At 41.2% G+C, this 7,134-nt stretch overlaps 1 long non-coding RNA gene across 1 annotated transcript; it reads right to left on the reverse strand.

The window, feature by feature from the left end:
- Nucleotides 1-649: 649 nt before the first annotated feature.
- LOC135097686 (uncharacterized) lies at nt 650-5,952 on the reverse strand. The gene is made up of 3 exons (XR_010265971.1): nt 5,938-5,952; nt 5,481-5,698; nt 650-842 (listed from the first exon to the last, which is right to left on the reverse strand). It is a non-coding gene; the product is annotated as an uncharacterized LOC135097686 (long non-coding RNA).
- Nucleotides 5,953-7,134: the final 1,182 nt, after the last annotated feature.

Below are 7,134 nucleotides of genomic sequence, written 5' to 3' on the forward strand. Positions count from 1 at the left end.
CTGCGTTAAGTACTGTGACAGGTGGGGAGGTGCTATGATGCACCTGTACTCCACACTCAGGTGATGAAGTAACAAATATACATTCGTACCTTAATAACAAATCGTAATTTAACCACTTAATCATAGCGACAAAATAAAAAAAAATAAATAAAAGTCTAGAGTTGAACAACAGTGTGTTATGTAAATCAGTAAACAAATGACAGCTTTGGTAGCAAGATAAAAACAAAAAAGTGTCGCAGTTTTATACGGTAATCGTAGTGAATATCCTTCCCAACATGAAAAAAAAACCCAATGGCTATGTCTTATATGAATTAATTTTATTTATTCCACCAGCCGTTCCTTGGAATCCACTCCAGGGTGACTATAACAAGTTTGCATTTGCTCCGGTTCCTAATACTCTCCTCCTGCATACTGGATCCCTGTCGCCCGCCCTCCCCTTATCTCCCTGAAGCATTCCAACACTGTCTTGCTATCTGATGAGGCACTACACACTACTTTAGTCAGCACAACACTTCACACACAGTTAAATATCCTTATTTCCACGTTCCTGAACCTACCGTAACAATATACATGAATACCCAGTTTTATGTGTGGCAAGAGGACTCTTCTATAAATATTATAGGAAGGAATAAAAAAAAAAAAAAAGCCGTAGAGGACAAGAGACTTTATGGCGCACAATATTTCACAGAGACACGAGTGTTCATTTTTCCGTGTCTCTTCAGATGAGGGGCGCTGCACTATGGGGACGTGACTGGATGAGCGCGGGTAGGGTGGCCATGAATGCGGTGGAATGGCGGTCCTGATGATGGTCATCCACCCATTAAGTGTTCCCCGCCCCTCAACTAAGAGAATAAAAAGCAAATCAAAAACACAATTTTTAAAAACATTGACCCATAAATAATTCACCGTTACATGGACACTTTTAAGTCTCAACACACTGCCGGTGGCTGGGAGCACCAAACACTGATGCTGAGGCACGCTAAAAAGGCAATCAAGGAAGGTCAGTACCCCTCTACACTAGGAAATTTAAGTTTCCGAGTATAATAATAGCAGCTTGGTCTCTCTCTCTCTCTCTCTCTCTCTCTCTCTCTCTCTCTCTCTCTCTCTCTCTCTCTCTCTCTCTCTCTCTCTCTCTCTCTCTCATGGTAATTAGTGCCCCAGGACTCCCCACATGTGCACTACACGTGGTGATGGCGGCACGAACGGAATGAATTAAACAGGCGAGTTAGTCGGCAGCCAATCATCGTATTACCAAGGCTAATCAGGTGCTCACTCCCGCATGTTTTGGCAGACTAACGACCCTCACTGAATTAATTACGAGGATCACTTATATTTCTTAACTCTTACAAACACAAGGTCTCTTCCTGGAACCCTCTGTTCTTGTGTGACGATAACAAGCTCAACTTTGCTTTTCATTTTTTCTTTTTTTTTAGTACCGCAGCAGCAGCAGATGAATACTCTAGCCAGTATTTTCATTTTTTCAATGTCTGCCGTTTTCTAAAATCTTTGTCTTTTTGACCTACTTTCCACTTTCCTAAATGACCCAGGTGACCTCGTTTCTCCCATTCCTTATTATCACCATATCCGTAAAAATGTCCTGCCTTTCTGCATCACGTATAGCTACTATTGTCAACACCAACCAAACTATACGTAACTTCCTAACTTCTTTCCCTGTTCCCTGTTCTTCTCTGAAAGGTACTAATCGTGATCACCTTGACGCAAGTGTTCTAAGAAATATGAGACACCATTCTTGTTCTCTGTAAAACAAGTGTATTTGAGAAAGCATTAAAAAATATACCACTCTAATACTGTAAGATTTCCTAGTCATATCCCATTGCAAGCACTTCTGACCTCCTGTAAGATTAATTGAAGACATCATACCAGTATGAACATCACCAAGTGTTGAAATTACAAGGATTAGGTAAAGACAATCAGTCACTGCTAGCATCCAAACTAATATTATATTCCTCTCCCTCCTTTGCATAATTGATCTTCCCAAGCTTATGATGCAAAGCTGAACCTTCAATATAAGCAAGTCGTTATAAGGATTAAGTATATCAAAATCACATGAAAGGGGAAGAATGACTGGCTTTCAATATCCTTCTTAAATTAGTAAGCTTGTTCTTCTTCCTCACACTTCCACAAAATAAGTTTCCACAAATAAATGACCAAAGCGACATTAAATTAACTAAAGTAAAATCCACATAAATCAAATACTAGAAACACGAAAAAAAAAAAAACGAATTATTCTCATTCCCAAAGTTGGATTCTTCTAATATAAATATGAGAGAGAGAGAGAGAGAGAGAGAGAGAGAGAGAGAGAGAGAGAGAGAGAGAGAGAGAGAGAGAGAGAGAGAGAGAGACCCTATCAACCGCCACTCGGCAGGATGTCCACTGTCCACTACCCAGCAAGGCCACGTAACAAGCTCCACCTCACTGTTTACTCTCACTCCACTCCATTAAGAGAAAATTGAACTTGTGTGTACAGTAATGTGTGGCGGGGGATTACTGAACAGAATATTTGATACAGTTGAGGATAATGCGCGCACGCACACGCGCGCACGCGCGTGCGCGCACACACACACACGCACACACACACACACACACACACACACACATCTCTCTCTCTCTCTCTGATATGGTAAGCATGAGACGGTGATAGAAAGAAAATGTAGCGTGTTCATTACTATGGCGTCCCCTTGTTGTTACCTGTGCTAAATTGTCTTGCATTTCAAGTTATGGCTTTGGGAAATGAAGCAGTGAATGGCACGCCCACTCACTGCCTCCCTTAATGCAACACCTCGCCTCCAGTTGATCACGGGGAGGGAAGTGAAGTGTTTGTTATGCTAACTGATCCATAATGCAAACTGTCCACACGCAGGGGACGATTAGCGGGAGTTGCTGATTCACTGACTTTGCTGCAGCGTCTCAAGTCAACCACACGGTAAATCAAATACTAATATAAGTAGTACAAGTATCCTATGACAGTTTTAAGCTAACCTAACGTAACCCACAAATCAATCACAATCAAACATTAATAATCTATCTCTTGACACAAGCTTAGCTTAATGTAGTCAAACCTATCTTCCAACATGGTGACTTTAGCCTGTCTTAACCGATCACTTTTTTTTTTCTATTGTAAATGGGGCAATGACTAAGGACAACTAAATTTATATATAAAAAAGGTCCAATGAGGTGTCAATCCCCAAGGAAAACGAGCCAGAAGGATTAACCAAAACTAATATACAAATTCTGAATTAAGGATGCGAGTGTATTAGGTGCATGAAGTAGAATTGTGTTAAGGAAGTCAATTGTGACTGTCCCCCCTGTGTTGTGAGACACAGGGAAACGTTGAGGGAGGTCACCGCTGGGTAGTTGATATGTTCAAACTACCCCCTGATCCAGTGCTTGAGACCTCACATAAATTTAGTGTAATCTAACCTAACCTACCTTCTAACATGAATTTAGCCTAGCCTAACCCTTGGGACCTCAAATGTTTACTCTAACAAATTTAGCCTAGCCTATTCTAACCTATCTCTTAAGGAACATTAAGCTCAGCCTAGCCTAAATTATCCTGCCCCCTAACATTTCCCTATCTCCTAATACAAGTTTATCCTAACCTAACCTACATAACAGTGAGTGGGCAGTGATGCAGAAGGTACACAGCTGGACATGACAACGCACAACTTTCCCTAAGCTCTCCCGCCTCATCACACATTCCCTTAGTGCCTGTATCACAGACCTGCTCACTCCAGACACTCCACAACATAAACACGCCTTTCATTGCTCAAGATGAAGTGAAAGCAAGCATGTACCATCACCATTATTAAAACTGGCCATGTTTATCATCATTCGCAAGGCTAGTGTTAGAAAGATTACGCATGCTCGCATACTTGCCAAGTAAACAATCCAAAGAATAATATGATGCGTCCGTAATCTACTGCGCTCTCTCTCTCTCTCTCTCTCTCTCTCTCTCTCTCTCTCTCTCTCTCCACATAAATAATTTATATTTCCACATAAATAATAAGTAATCAGTAAGCAGAAAAAAAAAAAGCAACGAAGCAGCATTATTTTTCTCCCCAGCAGACTTGATGACGTCAGCCATGATGGCGACGCGCACCGCTGCCAACACACCCCGAGACATCACCGTCCTCTACAAAAGGTACTGTCGAAATGGAATGGAAAATAAGAGGCGAAGAGAGTGCGGATATCCATTTATCAACAACGCAATCGTGACATAATCTGATTTACGCTAAAATGAGACTTGTTAGGGGGAACAGTTACTGCGCAGGTGGTTCTCCACCAGCATGGATAACCACCATCAGATCAATCAGTACTACACCACTGCTATAGTATCTTCCTTACTTAATAGATAATGCCAATGGAACAGTTAAGCTGAACAAACACCGAATAAACACCACAAAGTAACGAGCCAGAGGGAGGGAGCTTTAAAAGTCGAGGAGACGAGATCCTTCTATCCTTCTCCTCCCTTTCCTCTCTCCCACTTTAATCAACATGAACACGCATCTTTTATTTCGAAAGTAGAGATTCAGAATAAGAATTGCACGTGCTTCTGTCACTTCACACATAACAAATAAGCAGTACTTATGGCAGAATTCCATTAGTCTTATTACCTACGTGTTATATTTGCATCGACATTTAAGGGTGCCAACATATCCGAAATACGATTCAGCGCTGCTAAATATTATAATGCCTTAATAGTACATTTTTACAATCTCCTTCACTCTGAACAACAAAATTAATGAAACGACTAAATACAGTAGTGAGTGGTACGGCAGAACATCGTTTAAGACACACTGAAATATAATATACGAAATAGAAAATGGAAGCAGAGCACAGATGTATCGCAAAGGTTGGCACTCCTGTCCGCTACCGCCTGTTTCGTCACTTAGCTCTTCCGACAGTCACCACCACCATTGTTTTCCCACTGTAACGACCAGAATACTATGCCCGATTCGTACTCAGTGACGTTGTAATTGCTAGATAAGTATGTATGTAATGAGTGGATTCACGTGGAGGTGGGGAAGCGAGGATGTGCGAGGTGATTTACGAACCTGCCGAAACAGGGAAGCCAGAGAGCAGCTGCGCGCCTGAACTCTCATGCCCCTGCCTGCCTACCTCCACCTGTACGCCTATATTTCCTATATGTATTGTTGTTTACTCACCTTCGTGAAATACAGCTGAAGAGCGTGCGTGTGGCTTTTCTTCCTGCCCCCCTACTTCCAACGTGACACCACTCCCTGCAATCACACCAACCTTGCACATGTACGATATTGCCTCTGGGATCATTAAGTTTAATAAGCAACAAAGCATTAACATTAATTACAACTCCCAGAGAGCTTCAAGAGTCCAGACAAGACGTTACCAAACAAGCCTACCCACTAACTACCCGCATAGTTCTCCTCACTCCTTCACCTCAATTTAACTCATACTACGGTGGAAATCAAGACAAATCTCACCTTCTGTTTCCACAACATAAAGGCCCACACGTCCATCACCATATATCGTCACGAGCGTTCATTCACGCTCACTCAGTACAAAGCAACAGCACTACGCATCGCCGCTGCTACCTGAGACTGCAGGGAGGCGCCGGCGAATGACTGCGGCTTGTGCCCACCTGTGACGTAATTCTCGGATGGACATGTGCAGGGCTACCAACTCTTCCACCACGACATACCTGCGGAAGGCGGACGTTTATCTGTAAATGTATGATTACAGATAACGGATATACATACATGCAATACATACATACATACATTCATATGGCAGTATCAAAAGTATATATTGAACCATGAAACAGACGCAAAACACCTATTCTCGTCAAGCCTGAGAAGGTCATTCAAATATCATTAAAAATAAACGGGAAATGTTTTGAAAAGTAAGAATCTCAACAGATAGACAGAAGGATTGGCTGACTGATTTTAAGGATAGAAGGAAGAGGAATTGGAGGAAGGGCTGGTACTCCTGCCTTCCCTCCACTCTGTCCCTCCCTCCTCCCTCCGTCCCCATTCCCTGCCTCTCTTACGTCCTCCTACATTCCCTCCCTACGCCATCTCTTCCCCTCCCTCCCTCCCTCCCTCCCTAAATCTCTAAAGGTAAAATATTCACGAGATGTTATTTACAGTGTACACAAGAGCTCTCATTCATCCAGCACCAAAGTTTTCAGAGTGACACAAAACGTACTCCTTAAGTAAATAATGGTATGGATAATCCAATCTACCTACTACTACACACACTCATTACCAAACACTCCAACTACCATCTTGTTTTGTGCATAAAAACACCACAATTAATAATCCTCAGGCTATTGCAGAGGCATTTAATGACCACTTTACCTCAATCGGTAATTCACTGACCAGGAACTATAGTGATATTCAGTTTTGCTATAAGGATTATATGCCTCCCCAAGTCCCTTTTTCTTTCTTTTTAAGGCCAGCAACACTAACTGAGGTTAACTCCATCATCAAACACATTAAAGGTTCTTCATCTGGGCACCATGAAATTAACATCACAATTATAAAAGAATGCAGTAACATAATTTCACCTTTTTTTAGTTTTTATCATTAACAAATCTTTACGAGAAGGTTGCTTCCCAAATCATTTATAAATATCCCGTACAGTGCCAATCTTCAAGAAAGGAGATCATTCTGTAATCGATAACTATAGACCAGTCTCTATTTCATCTAATTATAGCAAAATTTACAAAAAAAAAAAAAAATAATGGCTTCCAGGCTAATGAATTACTTCACTAAACATTCACTATTTAATTAATCACAATACGGATTCAGACCTAAATATTCGACTGAGTTAGCTGTCCACCATCTCTGCCAGAACATGTATAATGCTATGGATGCTGAATTGTATCAACTCACGGTTTTTTGTGATCTATCAAAGGCTTTCGAGACAATATCTCACAACATCTTGTTACAAAAATTGCTTGTGTATGGAATACGAGGTAACGCTCATAAATGGTTTCATAGTTATTTATCACACAGGAAACAGTTCACCTCCTACAACCGCTACTTTTTCTTATAATATACATAAATGACTTTTATTCTTCAAGTGATAAACTTAAATTCATTTCATATGCAGATGACACTACAGTTTTCCTAC

This window comes from Scylla paramamosain, unplaced genomic scaffold (genome assembly GCF_035594125.1).
Source record: "Scylla paramamosain isolate STU-SP2022 unplaced genomic scaffold, ASM3559412v1 Contig28, whole genome shotgun sequence".
Taxonomy (NCBI): Eukaryota; Metazoa; Arthropoda; class Malacostraca; order Decapoda; family Portunidae; genus Scylla; species Scylla paramamosain.